At 41.9% G+C, this 18,612-nt stretch overlaps 1 long non-coding RNA gene across 1 annotated transcript in view; it reads left to right on the top strand.

Annotated features, from left to right (window-relative positions):
* Window positions 1-18,612, top strand: part of LOC115289135 — a 140,854-nt gene that overhangs the window by 2,786 nt on the left and 119,456 nt on the right. The gene's annotated exons all lie outside the window — the stretch shown is intronic.

Consider the following 18,612-nt stretch of genomic DNA (forward strand, 5'->3'; position numbering starts at 1 on the left):
GCTACCACTCTCCACATTCCTAAGGGTGAGGCCTGCCAATGGGAACTTTAGATAGGACCCTGTTACCTAATGTTAAAGTTAACCCAATAGTCACCAAACAAGACCCTAGGCTTGCCCTGTAATTGGTTGATTTTAAAGGTACTCTAAATGTTGTAATTGGATCCCGCCAAAAGTAACAAATACTCTAGACAACGTGAATGGTTAAACCAGCTGTCAATGTACAATTATGATTGGATCACTCTACCTATGTCACAATTTCTTGTAACTCCCCCTTTCCAAGCCCCATGAAAGCCCTACTCAGCCCTTGTTCAGGGCTCTCCACATGGATCCACTGTGTTGGTGAAGTCTGTGAGCCCAAGCTTATAAGCCCATAATAATAATAAAGCCCTTTGCTTTTGCATGCGTGACTCAGTCTCCCTGGCAGTCTCTGGTTTTTGGGGATGATAATGAAATCTTGGGCATAACAGCAACACCACTTTATTACACCAAAAGATCTTGCCTCCTATTTCTGTGGACAGTTGAAGAACTCAGAAGGAAACTTCCACCAGCGCCCACCACCACACTGACCCTCCTCTGTCTGTCCCCTTAACTGGGTCATCCTTCCTGTTATTTTCAGTTTAATTCTCAGGCTCCTAAATTTGGCAAAACTTGGCATTCCGTCCTGTCTCCTCAGGTCCTCAAGGGCATGGCTTCTGAAGTTGTCCTTCATTGCTCCTCCAATTCCTACATTCTCTTTGTTCTCTTTCCCTGGATCGTTCTCATTAGCATAGCTGTTCCTCCTCACCCCCTTCCTGGTTTTTAAAACCTGCTTTTGACCTTGGTTCTCCCTTTAATACTGCCCCATTTCGAATTCCCTTAACAGCAGAACTCCTTGGCAGAATTTTTGTATTCTCATTTTCTCCATGCTCTCTTCCTGTTCTTTCCGAATTACCAAAAAGGCAATAAAAGAAGGTACCACTTTGTGAATCTTATGATCAATTTTCAGCTTTATCTTCCTTTATGATTAGTGTCCCCCTTGAAATACCTTTTTTCTCCATTTGGTTTTCTAGAATCCCACACTCTGACATGCCTCCAACCTCATTGTCTGTTCTTCAGTGTCTTTTCTCCTTAACCTCTCAATGTCGGAAAGCCCAGAGCTTAGCCCTGGAGCCTCTCCTCTTTCCATACTACTTCTTCATGATTTTCCAATCCCAAGTATTAAAATGCTGTCTATATGGTGGTGACTTACAAATTTTCATCTCTAGCCTAGACCCCTCCCATGAACTACATATTGGTATATCCAACTATTGAACAAATATCTCTACTTGGATGTCAAGTAGACATTTTAACATGTCCCAAATGATTTTCCTGTCCTAAAACATGCTATTTTAAGTCTTCTGCATCTTAGTTAATGACAACTTTAACCTTCTAGTCCCCGGATAAAAATCCATGGGGGTCATCTTTGATTCTTTCTCTCACATTCCACATTCAAAGTCAGAAAGTTATATTGGCTCCACCTTCAAAGTAGATCCATAATTTGACCATTCTTACCATCTACAATGGCTGATGAGAGTCAACACCTTCTGGCTAATTTTACCTTCCTGACCTCTCCCTTATTGGTTTCCTCTTTTTCTCTGAATTTAGCCATCCTGACCTCTTTTCTTTTACTTAAATATGCAAGGTAAGCTTGCATGCCAACCTTCATAGTGACTATTTCCACTCTGTGGAATACCTTCACCCAGATGCCCATGTGGCTCAACTTCCTTTCCTTATTTAAACCTTTGCTCAGATATCATCTTCTCAGTAGATTTATCCTGCTGACCATTCTATTTACAATTACTACTCCTTCCTCAACTTTGATTCCTGGTATCTTGTCTCCATTGTCTGCTTTATTTTTATTCCTGTCACTTACCACCTTCTGTAATAGTAAACGCATTTTTTATTTATTTTGTTTATCTTCTGCCTCTGTAAAGACAAAGTCTGAACCTAAGACTACCTTGCGGTATCCAATCAGGAAAGGCCAGCTACCTCTTTCCACATTCCTAAAGGTGAGGCCTACAGATAGAAACTTTAGATAGGACCCTGTTACCTAATGTTAAAGTTAACCCGATAGTCACCGAATAAGATCCTGAACTCGCTCTGTAATTGGTTAATTTCAAAGATACCCTAAATGTTGTAATTGGGTCCCACCAAAAGTAACGAATGCTCTGAACAATGTGTATGGTTAGAGTTACTGCCAATGCTGTTATACAATGATGATTGGATGTCACAATTTCTTGTAACTCCCTCTTCCTAAACCCCATAAAAACCCTACTCAGCCCTTGTTCAGGGCTCTCAGCACGGATCCACTGTGTGGGTGAAGGCTGTGAGACCAAACTTAGGCCTGGCAAGCCTAAGCCGTAATAAAACTGCCCTTTGCTTTTACATGCATGACTCGGTCTCCCTGGTGGTCTCTGATTTTTGGGGGTGATATTGAAATCTTGGGCATTACACCTCTTTTAGAACATAAGCTCCAGGAGGGCAAGACTTTTGACTGTTTTATTCACTAACGTACCCAAGGCTGTTGCTATGGCATGTAAGGTAAGACTTTCAGGTAGCTGTTCTTGTTACGGAACCTGGTAGGAAAAACTGGGTCACCCGGAGGAAAAACCAAGTGGCACTCAGAGATCTTGGAAGGTAGGAGGTTTATTTCACACTGGAGGGCTCAGCGGAGATGACTCTCCAGAGGTCTGAGCCCCCAGCGTAAGCAGATGGAGCAATTTATAGTCTGTTACTTCCACATTCCACATTAGTAGTAATTTGCTGCGGGAGGCAAGCAGGAAGGGGAGTCTGATTGAGACTGGAATTTCCCTATCAGTCCTGTCAGCCATCTTATAACAGATTTTTTCCCTATCATTATGATAGACTACCAAGTCCTTGTGAGTGGCAATGGAACATTCCTGACTATAAAACATTTAGAATGCAGTGTGAACGGTTGCCATTGAACTTGTGGCCATGTAGCATCTTGACTGCATTTCCAAGGCTAGAAAAATGCCAAGTCATAAGGTATGTGCTCAAAACTATTTGTTGAATGAAAGAATGACTAAATGAATGGATCTTTTGAGCTTTCTTTTATACCCTAATACAAGGTCTATTTTTGTAAATGTTCTCTGCTGAGTATAAAGTTCTAAATACATCCAATAGCCAGCGTGACCATATACCTTATTATCCAAACTGTGACACACTTGAGAGTAAAAGGGGCCACTATTAAAAATTAGCCAGACAGGGGTGCCTGGGTGGCTCAGTCGTTTAAGTGTCCGGCTTCAACTCAGGTCATGATTTCACAGTTCGTGGGTTCGAGCCCTGCGTTAGGCTCTGTGCTGATGGCTAGCTCAGAGCCTGGATCCTGCTTCAGATTCTGTATCTCTCTCTCTCTCTGATCTTCCCCTTCTTGCGCTCTCTAGATCTGTCTCTCAAAAAAGAAATAAATTAATTAAAAAAAATTAGCCAGACATTAACTAGTGCTGTCTGGACAAATGAGGGCATAGAGCCATTCCACTGATAGCTCATAATTATTAATTGTATTGTTCTAATTTTTAGTATGTTTGTTTATTTTTGTCTGCTTGATTTATCTGCTGAGAGGGGTATACTAAAATCTCCAATGGTAAATGTTAATTTATTTCTCCCTAATTTGATATTCTTCACTATAGTGTTTGGTGCTCTTTGAACCCCTTCAAACCTGTTCATTTTCTTTCATTATAGGAAAGTTGTCTCTATTATTCAAATATTTCTTTGTCTCTTTACTCTTTCTGGATACCCTGTTTTTCAGATGTTGGCCTACAATTATTGTTATTTTTTAATATTTATTTTGATACACAGAGAGTGAGAGAGACAGCATGTGCTAGTGGAAAAGGGGCATAGAGAGAGAGAGAGAGAGAATCCCAATCAGGTTCAGCAATGTCAGTACAGAGCCCGACATGGGGCTCGAACTCATGAACCATGAGATCATAACCTGAGCTGAAATCAAGAGTCAGATGCTTAACTGACTGAGCCACTCAGACACCCCTGGCCTACATTTATTATTTACTTAGTAGATAGGTTTTTAAAATTTAAACCTTTATCTCCTTAATTTTTCCTGCTTGATTTTAGAACGGTTTCTCAATCTAATTTTCAAAGTAACCAATTACTTTTTTCAGTTGAATTCATCCTTTTATACATTCTACTTTGGTTTTTATTTCAACAATTCTGATCATCAAATCTAATACTTCTTTTTGGTTTTTAAAAAAATCGTTTTAAAGTTTTGTTTTGCATTACTAACATCTTTATACTTTTCATACTTACTTAAGAAAACAATCTTAGTTCATCTGTTTTAATATTTCTTTCTCAGGTGGATCTATGTTTCTTCCATTTGTTGACTTTCTTCTGAGGTTGTGCTAACTCTCGGGAGTCTAGTTATTTTTGCATCTGAGCTCAAGCTCCACTGGGGATATCAGCTATTCTGTTTGGTAATGTGCATTTTTAAAGTGTTTTTGTTTTTGTTTGATGTTTTTGAATTAATTGTATTGTGATCAGAAAATGTGAACTGTTTTAATATATATTTTTGAACTTTATAGGGACTTGCTCTATGGCCTCCTCGATACCTAGTCTATTTTTGTAATAGTTGATCATGGAATTAGAAGAATTGCACATTCTCAAATTATTGGGAAGAAAGTCCTGTAACTGTCCATTAGATCTAGCTCATTAATGCACTGTTCACATCTATAGCTTTACTAATATTTGACTGTTTGATCTTTTCAGTAACTGACAAAGGTACATTAAAAGATGTCACTATGATGTTGCATTTATTAATTCAATTTTTGCCTGACATATTTTGAAGGCAGGTTGTTAGTTTCATATGGGTGAAAAATTATTGTATCTTCCTGAGAGTCAAGATTTTTATTACTAGTGATCTTCTTTATCTGTAGTAATATTTTTTGTTGAATTGTATTTTGTTTGGATGTTACCGTGGGGAGATCTGTCAGCTATGTCAGCTAATGTATCCGTGGTGTATCTCAGTTATGGTAGTTTCTCAGTTTTTCACTTCAAAATATTCTGTGTCCTATTTTAGGTATATCTTTTGTAAGTAGTGCATAGTTGCATTTTGTTTGCCATCCAAAATGATGATCTCTTTATTTTAACTGCTATGTGTTCATAAAGTTTTCTTCTTTATGATCACTACTATGTATTGTATTTATGTATCATTTGTGGGCTTTCTATTTGCTCACTTTTCCTTTCTTTCTGTTGTTGTTGTTGTTGTTGTTGTTGTTGTTGTTGTTGTTGTTTTTAGTAGGCTCCACATGGAGCCCAATACAGGGCTTGAACTCATGGCCCTGAGATCAAGAACTGAACTGAGATTAAGAGTCAGATTAACCAACTGAGCCACCCGGGTATGCCTACTTACCCACAATTTCAATGCTTTTCCTTTTCCTTTCGTAGCAATATTAGGATTGATTTGCATTTTGTTTACTTCCCTTTGTCTATACTGTTTGGGACACTGTATGCTTTGTTTTTAAAAAAATTGTAATGGTTTTGGGGAGTCTGGGTGGCTTGGTCGCTTAAGCATTGGACTCTTGATTTTGTCTCAGGTCATGATCTCACTCAGGTCATGATCGAGCCCCACGATGGGTTCTGAGCTGATAGAAAACAGCCTGCTTGGGATTTTCTTTCCGTCTCTCTATCCTCTCTCCCTCTCCTTGTGCCCTTCTCCTGCTTTCTCTCTCTCTCAAAATAAATAAGTAAATAAATATTTAAAAAAACACTAGTGATAAAAACCACTTGTATTTATTTATCTGAAAATGTATATGGTGTGTGTTACAGATCAGGAGTCTCTGGGTTAAAGAGGAGCAAGTGTGGTTGCCATCCCTAAAGCTGGGGGAACAGAAGTAAGGAAGGGGCTAGAATTCTTGAAACTCACAAACTTGGAGGAGGAGCCTCATGATGCTGAAATGTCAACCTTTGGGGAGAGGGTACTTATTGCTTCCCTGGTGCTGGTTCTGGTGTCCGTGAGCTCAGGGAAAAGGTCTCCCGGGTCTGGGATCCAGACCCCAGAGGAGGGGGTCCAGCTGGCGGATGCTGACGTCTCTGAGGATGTGCAGAGAGGTTTGCTCTTCTAGAGCTGAAAAACTGTGAACTGAAGTCAGCTGCTGCCTGAGTAAAGAAATGTGACTATTTCTTTAACTTTTCCCTTCATGATAGAGCGTCTCCCAGGCAGTCGTAACCTTCTTGAGCTTGGTGAGGGTGCTGGAAGAGCCAACGCAGGCATTGCAGTGATTACAACCCTACTCCTTGGCTTTGGATGCCCTCTGGAGCCCTTGCCTGGTTTTTCATTGAAGGAGAGACATTGCGCTTGAAGAACTGCAGAAATAATTTGAGGCTGTGGATCGTATCTCCCTCCAAAGATGATTGACTTTTGCCTCAGTTGGGCAGTTGTGCTAGGTGAAGACTTAATTCACTGTGAAATTCGTTTGATTTGATACTGGTTTTGGTCTCTCAGGGGGCTATAACTCTTACAACTAGGGTGTAACTCTGCTAGGTCTCATCTGAAAGCCTGGGGATACGTTATAGGGTTCTGAACTCCACTGTTTCTCCCCAGCCCTGAAGACTACCAAGAGTTTGGCTTAGCTTCTCAACTTCTCTGTTGCTATATTCTTCTTGACCTCCCATATTCTCATTTGGTCACTTTCAGCATGTACTCTAAGAGTAAAAAGCACAGTTAAATATATGGCTCTTGTCTCTCTTTGTTTCTTCTCTTGGAGGTCTTAGGTTCAAGTTCTCACTGTTTTGGTAGCTCTCCAGTATTTAAAAACTTCTTTTAAAATAACAACTATGTTTTTATGGCTCAGTTGGTTGAACGTCTGACTCTTGATCTCAGCTCAGGTCTTGATCTCAGGGTTGTAAGTTCAACCCCTGCATTGGGCTTCATGCTGTTGGGGGAACCCTACTTAAAAATAACAACAGCAACAATAATAAAAAAAACCTATATTCTGCTTTTTTAAACATTCTTGATAGATGACTTGGTCTGATAATGTCTTAACTTGAAGCAGAACCTGTTCAGGTTTTGAATTCAGTGATTATGTATTTTTATTTCTAGAAGTTCTTTCTGAATTTTTTGCAGATATTCTTGATCACTTTTTAATGGGCTGGAACATGATTTCCATTCCTTCTTTCACTTTCATTAAATGTGTCTGTGTGTGTATTTTATAAAGATGTAACTTAAATACAATAAAATGCACAAAACTTAACAGTACAGTTTGATGAATTTTGACAGTTGTATGTCCTGTGAAACCCTATCTTAGTCAGCATCTGGATATTTCCTTAATTCCACAAAACTCTGCCATACATTTTTCCAGTCAATTTTCCTCCTACTCCCCCTGATGTTCTGGTATTTATCACCCATAGATTCATTTTATCTGGTTTTGAACTTTATATAAATAGACTCATACAGTACGTGTGTGTAGCTTCTGAATGTGCTTTCTTTTTCTCAGCATGTTTTTGAGATTTATCAAAGTTGTAGTTTCTTCTTTAATTCATTTCTGTTTTATTGTTGAGTAGTATTTCTTTGGGCAGGTTATATGGCAATTGTTTATCCGTTCTTATGGGTGAATGTTTGGATGTTTCCAGATGTTGGCCATTATAAGTAAAGCTGCCATGATCATCCTGGAACAAGTATTTTTGTTGACATGTGCTGTCTTCTACTTTTACTTATTTTATATTTTGTATCTGATAATTTTAATATCTGAGTCATTTGGGTTCTAAATCTTTGCTTTGTTATTGCTATTGGTCCTCCCCTGTGGTTTGTTTTTTATGTTTTTGGTTATATTTTTTTAAAGTTTGTTTATTTTGAAGGAGAGGGGAGGGGCAGAGAGAGAGGGAGAGAGAGAGAGTCCCAAGCAGGCTCCACACTGTCAGTGCAGAGCCTGATGTGGGGCTTGAACTCATGACCTGGGCTGAACTCAGATGCTCAACCACCTGAGCCACCCAGGGGTCCCAGTTTTTGGTAATTAAAAAAAAATGTTTATGTATTTATCGTGTGTGTGTGTGTGTGTGTGTGTGTGTGTGTGTGTGTGAGAGAGAGAGAGAGAGAGAGAGAGAGAGAGAGAGAGAGAGAGAGAGGAGGGCAGAGAGAGAGGGGGAGAGAGAGAATCCTAAGCAGCCTCTGTGCTGCCAGCACAATCTCATGAACTATAAGATCATGGCCTGAGCTGAAATCAAGAGTCGGATGCTCAACTGACAGAACCACCCAGGAGTCCCTGCTTTTGGTAATTTTGATTTAGTCATATTTTGCTGACTGTGGGAATCCTGAAGGGTTTGAGCAATTTTGTCTTTGCATTTGCCAGGTATCTAGGGTGATTTTGACGAGCTGCACTTGAAAGTAATTTTCCCTTTGGAGTTCCCTGCATGTAGATAGTGTATTTTCAAGCCCCTCCTACAAGAGGGAAGCCTTGTGCTGATAAATTCCCAGTGAGACTTTTGCTCAGCCCTGAGCTGTGGCCTGAGACAGACAAATCTCCCTTTCTGCTCCCACATTGACATTTCCCCCAGCTCACCCTTCTCCAAGGTGTAGCTCCTCAGAGTTCCTGGATGCATGTGAGGACCCACATCCAGCCTCCACCCTGGGCAGAAGATTCCAGAATATGCCAAGTCTCTCTCCTCAGTCTCCTTTCTATTCCCACTTCATTTTGAGACCTTGTGGGTTTCTCTTATTTTCCTGTGAGCTTGGGCATGCATTTAGAAGATGTTTTTCTATCCAACTCATACTTTTATATATTTATAGCACAAGTTCCTCTCCTCTGCTGTCCACCCCAGCAATATCTGGTCACCTGTTTACCCAAAATACAAGTCCTTGAAATACTTTTACACAGACTCTGCTCCGCCTTCTGCGGAGGATAGATCACTACTTCATGTTCTCCATTCTTCATATTCCTATTTTGGGAGTGAGCAGCAAGTCTGCTTACTCATCATAAAATCCTGCATTGTCACAGGATTTGGGGATAGCATTTTAGCATTTATTTCTCTTCAGCTCTCTTTAATCCCAAGTGGCAGAACTGTTTGCTTCCTGGCCTCCCTGAGGGCTAGCTTTCTTACAAAGATTTCTCATTTGGCTTCTTGTTTCCCCTGTCCTTTGGTGGTGCCAAGCGAGTTCCAGGATGCCCCTGACCTTGCTCAACTTGATGGTTGCTGGTGTGCTTTTCATGGTGTAGACAGACTTCTCTAGAATTTCTCTACAACTATATGCTTTCCAGGGCCATTCTCTGTCTCTCCCCTTGACATGGCCCAAACAGTGTTCATCCACTGGGCTTTGGGCTGATTCCTTGTTTCACTGAAGGTGAATTTAAGGTGAACTTTCTTCCCCATTTTCCATCCTTTTTGGAAAGAGAGTGGTGTGCAGAGGGGTCTGGTGCACAGATGAGAGCACTTGCTGAGCTGCCCGGGTCCAGAGGCTCATGCCTTGTGTCTGGAGCAGAAGTGACTCCAGAGGCGCCTGGGTGGCTCAGTCGCTTGGGTGTCTGACTGATCTCGCCGTTTGTGAGTTCGAGCCCCACCTCGGGCTCTGTGCTGACAGCTCAGAGCCTGGAGCCTGCTTCAGATCCTGTGTCTCCCTCTCTCTCTCTGCCCCTCCCTGCTAAAAATTAAATAAACATTAGGAAAAAAAAAAGAAGTGACTGTAGAGTTCTTCCTGCTCCGCTGGAAGGCTGTGCTCCACCTGCACTTGGGCCTGCCTGTCACCGTCCTATCCCATCCCCTCTCAGTGTGCTTATTGGCCTCCCCAGATAGATTAAACACTTCCTCAGGAAAAGAAAGGACTCTCTTTTGTTTTCTGACAGATAGTGCCTGGCACATGTGAGTGTTCCAGAAGCATCTATTTACTGAATGACCTTGGAATTGCTCGAAGGCTGTGTCCTGTTTAGGGTTTGGGTTTGGGGCTCCAGATGTGGGACCTTGGATACCCCCTCCCACCTCTAAGGCATCTGCCTGGCTACGTCCTGATGATGCGGTATTAAGGAATGAGCGCTTAGGACCAGGAGACCTAGGTCTATAGATAAACCTGTTAACTTCTCTGCAGCTAAGTGTTCTCCCCATAAAACAGGGCCATGAAGGCTCACTCTGCCTGCCTACGAAGGTTGTAGTGAGAATCCAAAGAGGCAAGAAAGGTGAAAGTGCTTTGGAGACTGTCAGGCTCTTTCTTCATGGAGCGGGATTGTCTTCCCGAAATGGAAGTTTCTAGTTAACTCACCCACTGTCACCTGACTCCTACCACCCCCTGGCTTGTCCTCCTGATGGGGGAAGCCAGAGGGCAATGCTGTCTGGGTCATGCCTAGGAGTCAGCTAATCTTCTGTGCCCTGAACAAAAAGGGAAGTTACTGAGAGCCTGGAGTGATGTCTGTGAACACTGGGTGTCACTCTTGGCCTTAAAATATGTCTAGTCTCCTGCCCTGTAAAATTTCCTCTTCCCGTCCGCCTTGGTTCCGGCGTCGAGCCTGGCAAGGCTCATATGTTCCATATATTTCCAGTATGTGATCCTTCTAGTTTTTCAATTCCTGGCAGTGACCCTTGGAGCCCATTTGGCTCACTCAGCGCCCATTTAGGCCTTCACTTTCAGGTAGAGGGTGCTTGCGCAGTCCTAATTTATTTTAATTTTCACCTCACTGACATGTGACCAGAAAGGTATGTCCATGGCCAAAATGTTAGTAAATTGGATTTCAGAGTCAAAATCGGAAAATTTTTGAAAGTCAGCACATTTGGGCTTGGTCACAGAAAGTACCTGCAGTTTCCTCAACTATTTTGCTGTTAAAAAGTATGTTTTAAAACAGCTGCCTCAGGATGACCTAGTCACTCTAGTGGGAGGACAACCGAGGGATAGCTCCAACTTCACCTCCAGATGGACAAAGCCAGTGATGCTCTGGGTTAGCTTTTAAGTTTCTGGAGCTTTCTGGGGGATATACTCAGTTGATTACTCTCCTCTTTTAAAAAGTCTGTCTCGGGGAGCCTGCGTGACTCGGTGGGTTAACTGACCCCGGATTTCAGCTCAGATCATGATCTCATGGTTTGTGAGTTCGAGCCCTGAGTCTGGCTCTGAGCTGACAGTGCAGAGCCTGCTTGGGATTCTCACTCTCCTTCTCTCTCTAAACCCTCCCCTGATCCTGCGTGCTCTCTCTCTCTCTCTCAAAATAAATAAACAGACTTAAAAAAAATAAAAAGTCGATTTCAACTTTTGTTCTGTTTTCTCCTGGTGTGCTTTCTAGATCTCATTTCTTCTGAGCTGTCTTGCCGGACTTCTCTGCACCCATGCTCTCACCATTTCCTGTGTGCACTGTCCTTGGCCTTTGTCCTTTTATGTCATACCAACCCCTCACCCGCCATTCTGAATCCATACTGTGTATCCAGATCTCTGCTCACTGCCATCTCCAGCTGGCAGTCCCCAAAGACATTGCTTTAAAAAGTAGCTTTAATGGGGCACCTGGGTGGCTGAGTCAGTTAAGTGTCCAACTCTGGATTTCAGCTCAGGTTACAATCTCATGGTTGGTGAATTCAAGCCCTGTGTCTGCGCTGACATTGGGGAGCCTGCTTGTGATCTTCTATTTTTCCCTCCCTCTCTATCTCCCCCACTCATGCCCTCTCTCTTAAAGTAAATGAAAAAAAACTAGCTTTATTTAAAAAATAAAATTAAAAAAAAGTAGCTTTATTGAGGTATTTATGCACAATAAAATTCATTCATTTTGGAGGTTAGGTTTCATGAGTTTCAGTAACCACCACCTCAGCGAAGATATGGGCCTTAGAAAAAGGTACTGCTCCTCTTTTGTAAAATTTCTTTTTCATATTTTAGCCTTGGTTCTCAGTATTCACTTACCCTGAAGAGTTTTCCTGAGGTCCTTTGCAGTTGGCCCCCTGCTCTGATCCTTGGGCCCTGGCAACCACTGATCTGCTTTCTGTCACTATGCTGTTGTGCCTTCTCGAGAAGTTCATGAAAGTAGAATCAAACGACAAATAGTTTTTTGTGTTTGACTTCTTTCACTTAACTGAATCATCACTTTTTTTGAGAGAGAGAGAGAGAGAGAGCGCAAGTATGCACGAGTTGGGGAGGGGAAGAGGGAGAAGGAGAAAGAATTTTAAGCAGGCTCCATGCCCAGCACAGATCCCTACACAGGGCTTAATCTCAAGAGCCAGGAGATCATGACCTGAGCTGAAGTCAAGAGGACGCTTAATTGACTGAGCCACCCAGGTGCTCCCCTAATCATCTCTTTTGACATGTGTGAAAAACAAGCACATCTCTTTTTCCAAGCTTCTCTTTTGATGGTGCTTCTATTCACCCTGATGTCAAAGTCAGAAACCTGGGTGTCATCTTCCTGAGGCCCCTTTCTCTCATTTTTCCTTCTCCACCAATACTCTGCCATGTGCAGTTAGCCAGGGAGTCCTAGGGCTTCTTTCTCTTCTATTTCTGAGCCTACCCTTCTCCTCATTCTCAAGGTCACCGACTTAATTGAGGTACCATTTACTCCTTGCTTCTCTCCCTGGTCTTCGTGCCTTCAGCCAGGACCTCTTCTTCAGTCTGCCCTTCTCACAGTCACCAGTGTGAAATTCTAAAACACACATCTTATCTTCAGTGGTTCTCCATGGCTTCTTAGCTTAGCAAATGCCACATTCAGGATTTGATTTATTTCTGCCTAAATCTCCATATTTCATTTTCCAGAACTTCCTCAAATGCAGCCTATGCTCAGTCATTACTTAGGATTTTCTTGCAAAGGCCATGCACACTCATGCCTCTGTGCCTTTGCACATGCTGTTCCCTTGACCCGGGGTGCCCATTTCTTTCTCCTTTATCTAGCTGACTCCAACCCACTCTTTAAGGGCCAACCCATTTGACTCTTCTGAGGCGTTTCCCTAGCTACCTGCCCCAGGCTGGGTTAGGTGTTCCTCTGTCATCGCATTTATCACCAGTCATATAGGATACTGTATCAGTTTATTGTTGAGCTAGTATTCTGTCTTTCCCACCAGACTCTTGAGTTCCTGAGGAGTTTGTGTTCTGTTTGAGTTTGTATCTTCTGTTCCTAGAACAGGGCCAGGTACATGGATGGTGTCCAATGGATGTTTCCTGAATGATTAAGGTGGAACAGAGAGAACTTCATGTAGAGGCAGGGGCTAGTGTCAGGAAGAGCTGGTGTGTAAAACAAAGGCCCCATTTTATGTCTCAATCATAGGTAGCTCTACCTGTCATGGGGGAGGAGAAGCATAAGTGGGGGAGTCCCTGGGGAGAGTCTACAAGGGAAGTGTGGGAAAGGAGGCACATGGGAGCATGTGGCTGTCTGGTTCTAGTAATAAAAGTGTCTGACTGCGGAGAGGGGCAGCTTCTTCATTTTATAGAAGAGCTTAAAAATGATTTTAAAGGAGGGAAAGTCAAGAGGGAAAGAGAGCCTGAACTGTGACAAAAACAATAAAAATTAGAGAAGTATGTATTCTCAGAATTCTGTGAGAGAGAGCAAGACTATCGAATCCCAGACACTGCTCTTTTGATAACATCACTCAACTGGGCTGGTCACAAATGTCGTTTCTGCCTGTGAGCAGTTCCTGCAGTTGTCACAGTACCTTTCTAAGCCTTGTATCAGAGTATCTGCACACCAAACCCAGGAGTAGGTGGGAACCAACCAGGATGGGAGGCCTGGGGAGCCTGGCTGACTTACTCATGTCACAGGGCTGGCACTTTTCCCTTTATAGTTTCTGTCTCTAAGGTGAGCCCTTAGTCTGAGTTGCCAATATCAGGTATGTTTAGAGATGATGTGTTCAAGAAGGGCTGTGGCTATTTGCAGATCTTATAATGAGACAAGAGAGACGTGACAAAGAACATCCAGAGGAGGAAGCTACTATAGGTTGGAGAGCAATCTTTGAGTCAATGAAATGTTAGAACAATTTAATATTAGATTAACAGGAGAACTGTGAGTTCCCCGAAGTCTTAATGTCTTCCAGTTGCACAGCTGGGGCAATTGGCCAAGGAAACTTTTGATTAGCTAGAGCTTTATGGGATGAAACATTTCCTATGGCAGTGCTGTGGGTTTTTTTTTTTTCCAATGAAAGAGAAAAGAAATGATTCTCAAAAGGGAAACGGGATAGTTATAAAGGAAGCACTTTTATATTTCCTTTTTAATAAATGTTCTTGTGTTAAATGATGTTGAGTCTTAATACCGTATTATCAATCTTTTTTTAATGTTTATTTTGAGAGAGTACGGGCAGGGGAGGAGCGGGGGGTGGGGTGGGGAGAGAATTCCATGTGGGGTGAGATCCCATGAACCATGAGATCATGACCTGAGCTGAAATCAAGAGTTGGACACATAACAGGCGGAGCCACGAGGCACCCTACCATATTATCAGTCTCATCAAACATGGAACTTGGAAGTTTTTGTTTGAGTGGAAGACTGGGATTTTTCTTAGTTGATAGTTGTGTAGAGGTTAAGAGCACAGGCTCAGGCCTGAGACTGTCTTAATTCAGATCCTGGCTGCACTGCTTACAGTTGTAGGATCTTGGGAAATTTGCTTATTTATTCTATGCCATTCTGTTCCTAACTGATAGGTTTACTTAAGTGTTAATTGACACGTTCCATAGAAATCATTTAGCATATTATTGGAAATAATAATGTTAATGCCTCATATTTGTTTCTAACTGGTTTTAACTTTTTGAAGGTGCTTCCATTTCATTCTTATAAAACCCCATGAAATAGGCTAGGTGGATTATTGTTTTCTTGACACATGAGGAAACTACAGCCCAGAAAGGTTGGGTGTTTCGTTAAACGTCATAGATAAAGCATGAAGGACAGTCTTCTGAGTGCAAGTTGAGACAGCTCTTATCAGTCCACTTTTTACGGAGACGGTGGGATTGGAAATTATTGTGGGGAAAAAAAGAGTGAGTTTGGTAGGGGTCTTAACCACTCTTTCCTATTCTTCTTTATCAGGAATTTGCTTCCATTGGGTTTTAGATCTTAAGTAAGAGTCTGAACATCAGCTGAGACTCTATAAGTTGTGTGTCAAATCTTACTGATTTTAGAAATGAAGCCTTTGTTATTTACATTGATTTATTCTTGGGATTATTTTGTATTCATTTTATTCTCAAATTTAAACTGATTAGAGCCAGAGTCCATTCCAGTCTTTCAATAAGTATTTGTTCATTCCAGTCTTTTGTACGTTCATACTATGTGCCAAGAAATGGGCTAAGTGATTTCACATTTCACATATTTAATCCACATCCCTATACATTATGGTACATTGCCTCCATTTCATAGAAAAGGAAATAGAGGGTCAGAAATGTTGAGAATGCACCAAAACCTATTAAGGACCATTACAAGAAAGGAAAATTATGGGTGAATCTTTCTCTTGGATAATAATACAAAATTCACAACAAAATACTAGCAAACTGATCCAGTGATATATAAAAAAGATAATACAGTAGAATCTTGGATTGTGGGTAACTTGTCCCATGAGTGTTCTCCAAGATGAGCAAACATTTCTAATACATTTTAACTTGATAAAGGAGCAATGTCGTGCAATACAAGTAGTACATGATGCCAATGTGACATGATCACAACTGAGCCAATGGTTGTTCTCTCTTATTCTCTCTCTCTCTCTCTCCCCCCTCCCTTCTGCCCTCCCTCCAGGATTGTGAGTGATCATTTCTCATGCTTGGATGCTTGGTTTCAGGCTGTGGTGTTTGGCAGAAATCATTGATTTTTCAGAATGTTGGAAGGTGCCCACAATTGACACTACTGTATTTTTTGTCCCTTCAAAGCACATGTGGACGGTTCTCTGCTTTTGCATATAAGAGTGAGCTTAGGCTGCCTGCAGATACAGACTCTTTTCTCTGTGGCCTTATTGCCAGTTACACTAAATACAGTAGATGACAAGAGTTTATAAATACTGTACTGTAGTCAACATCTGTGTGAGCATTTACAGTGGCCCCTATGCAGAAAAAGGCTGAAAAGAAAGGTGGTAAGAAGAAGGAGATGATTATGGTGAAAGTTAAGAAGTAAATCATTGAGAAGTATGAACAAGGTATGTGAATGGCTGAAATTGCAAGATTTTATGAGAAGGGTACCTCTGCATCTCATTTGTAGAGGAGGAGAGAAAAAGCTGGAGGAATCCCTCCCTTCAAATGAGATTAAGAAGATGTGTAAAATATGGGAAACTGTACAAAATTTTGTAGAAAAGCAGCACCTGAATAAGGCTGTAGCAATGCAAACGATAAATCTGTTTAATGACAATGCGATACCACATTTCACTGAAATCCTCAAAAGGAGACAAAGCAAGTGTCATTGGATAGATTCCTTGATAAAACTGCTAAAAGAAGAAGATTCCATTGAGCCAATAGATAGCAGTGATTCTGGGGGCGCCTGGGTGGCTCAGTTGGGTAAGCATCTGACTTCAGCTCAGGTCATGATCTCACGGCTTGTGGGTTCGAGCTTCGTGTCGGGCTCAGTGCTGACAGATTCTGTGTCTCCCTCTCTCTCTGCCCCTCCCCCACTCATGCTCTGGCTCTCTGTCTCAAAGATAAACAAAACAAAACAAAACAGATAGCAGTGATTGTGTCAGTGATAGTGAAAGTTATCCTACAACATAACTTTCCTTTCTCTTGTCTCTCTCACACCAGCCACAAAGGTTCAAAGGTAAGTGCAGGTTAATTTGCTTATTTTTCTTTATATTTGTATTTTCTTTATTATTTTGTATTATGTTACAGTACCATAATCATTTTTATATGAAGATTTTTGGGTTGTGGAATGATAATAATAAACATAATTAATGGTGAAATTTTGACGTTTTTGTGAGAAGATCAGAAAGGAGTCAGTGATGCCCGCAACACCACTTCACTCCAACGTTGTACAAGAAGTCCTAGCTAGAGAAATAAATCGGGGCGGGGGGAGGGGAGGAAGGCTAAATAAATAGTAAGGAAGAAATAAAACGCTCATTATTTGCAGATGACATGATCATGTCCACAGAAAGGCCAGAAGATTCCACAGGTGTAAGATTCAGATTATTAGGTGAGATTGGTAAGGTCACTGGTTACCAGGTCAGTGGGTAGTAGCAACAAACAGTTAGAAAATGAAACTTTTATTTATTTTTTAAGATGTTTTTTATTTATTTTTGAGAGCGAGAGACACACACACACACACACACAGAGCATGAGTAGGGAAGGGGCAGAGAGACAGGGAGACACAGAATCTGCAGCAGGCTCCAGGCTCTGAGCTGTCAGCACAGAGCCTGATGCGGGGCTTGAACCCATGAACCGCGAGATCATGACCTGAACCGAAGTCACACACTTAACCCATTGAGCCACCCAGGTGCCCCAGAAAATGAAACTTTTAAAATGTAGCATTTGCATGAATGTCAAAACCATCAAATATGAGGAATACGTTGAAAGAAAGTCATGCAAAACCACTAGGTTGGGTCTCCTTCTTCAATGTGCAAAATAATCATTTTTTTTTTTTTACCACTGTTTTCGCTGCAGTACTTTGCCCTTGTTTTCTGACCAGTCTGCTGTGCTCAAGAGAGCCTCACCAGTTCTGTTACACCAGCGGCCACCCTGTCATCTGCTCCCAGAAGAAGAGGCTCCGTCATTTGCTCCCTTGAGAGTGGGGCCCTTAGCTGCTTCCAGTCCTCTTTCATCCCTTACCCAGCCATTAGTTTTCTGGTTTCTCCAAATTCAGAGCTTTTCTGTGGTTCTGAGGTGAAAATTTTTGGTTTGGCTTATTGATGACTTCCCCCTCTTCATGCTTAGTTCTCAGCTTTCTCTGTGTTCCTAAGTTGGCTATCACTTCCGTTTTCCAGAGTCTTGTTAGTGTCTTTTGTCTGCTGCCATCTTCTCTCTCCATTTTGTCCTTATGGATTTATACCTTAAAAATTCTTGTCCTGTCATTTCAGTGGGGTTGGAGGAGGAAGTAGAGATAAATGTGTGGGTTTAATCTGCCATGTGGAATGGGAAGTTATATACTAAGTTATAAGAAAGCTATGTCAGGAGGCAGTGTCTGTTATGTTTATTCCTATACAAGCCACTTACCACCAGATGCCCGTCCTGCTCCTACAGCTCTCTTAGCGGCTGTCCCATGCATGCATTGAGTTTGTCGCTGCCAGACCAGGCATCTCTGGGGTGGCAGTCTTGATAGCCTGTCTTCACGTTGCTTCCCACTGGTGTTCGGATCCTGGGTTGACTGACAGGAAGGAGTCTGCAGTCCCCAGGTCCCCAGCCCCCCACTTCATTCATGAGATTGTCTTTTGGGGCTTGAGAACACAGACCAGCTTGAACAATGCCATTAATTAAAGCATATTCTAATTGATTGGATAATCCCTAGGCAGTTGAAGTTTAGGGAGGGAAGGGATAAAGGAAATGGGAATAGATGCAGAAATCTAGATAGAAAACTCATTTTCCTTCTCAAGCTCATCCTAACTGCAAGCACCTGATGAAAAAGTTCTCCTTCCTGTAATTTGCTGAGTAAATGGCTTTCCTTCCTACCCTCTTCTTGCCTTTCTTCTGCATGCAAACATCTATAGTGTCTCTGGACCCCTGCCCAGGAGTGCAGGGATCAAGTTTGGGAATGCCTACATTTAAATTAGGCTTCTACCCCTTACCAGCTCTGTGACCTT

Source organism: Suricata suricatta, chromosome 4, assembly GCF_006229205.1.
Source record: "Suricata suricatta isolate VVHF042 chromosome 4, meerkat_22Aug2017_6uvM2_HiC, whole genome shotgun sequence".
Lineage (NCBI taxonomy): Eukaryota > Metazoa > Chordata > Mammalia > Carnivora > Herpestidae > Suricata > Suricata suricatta.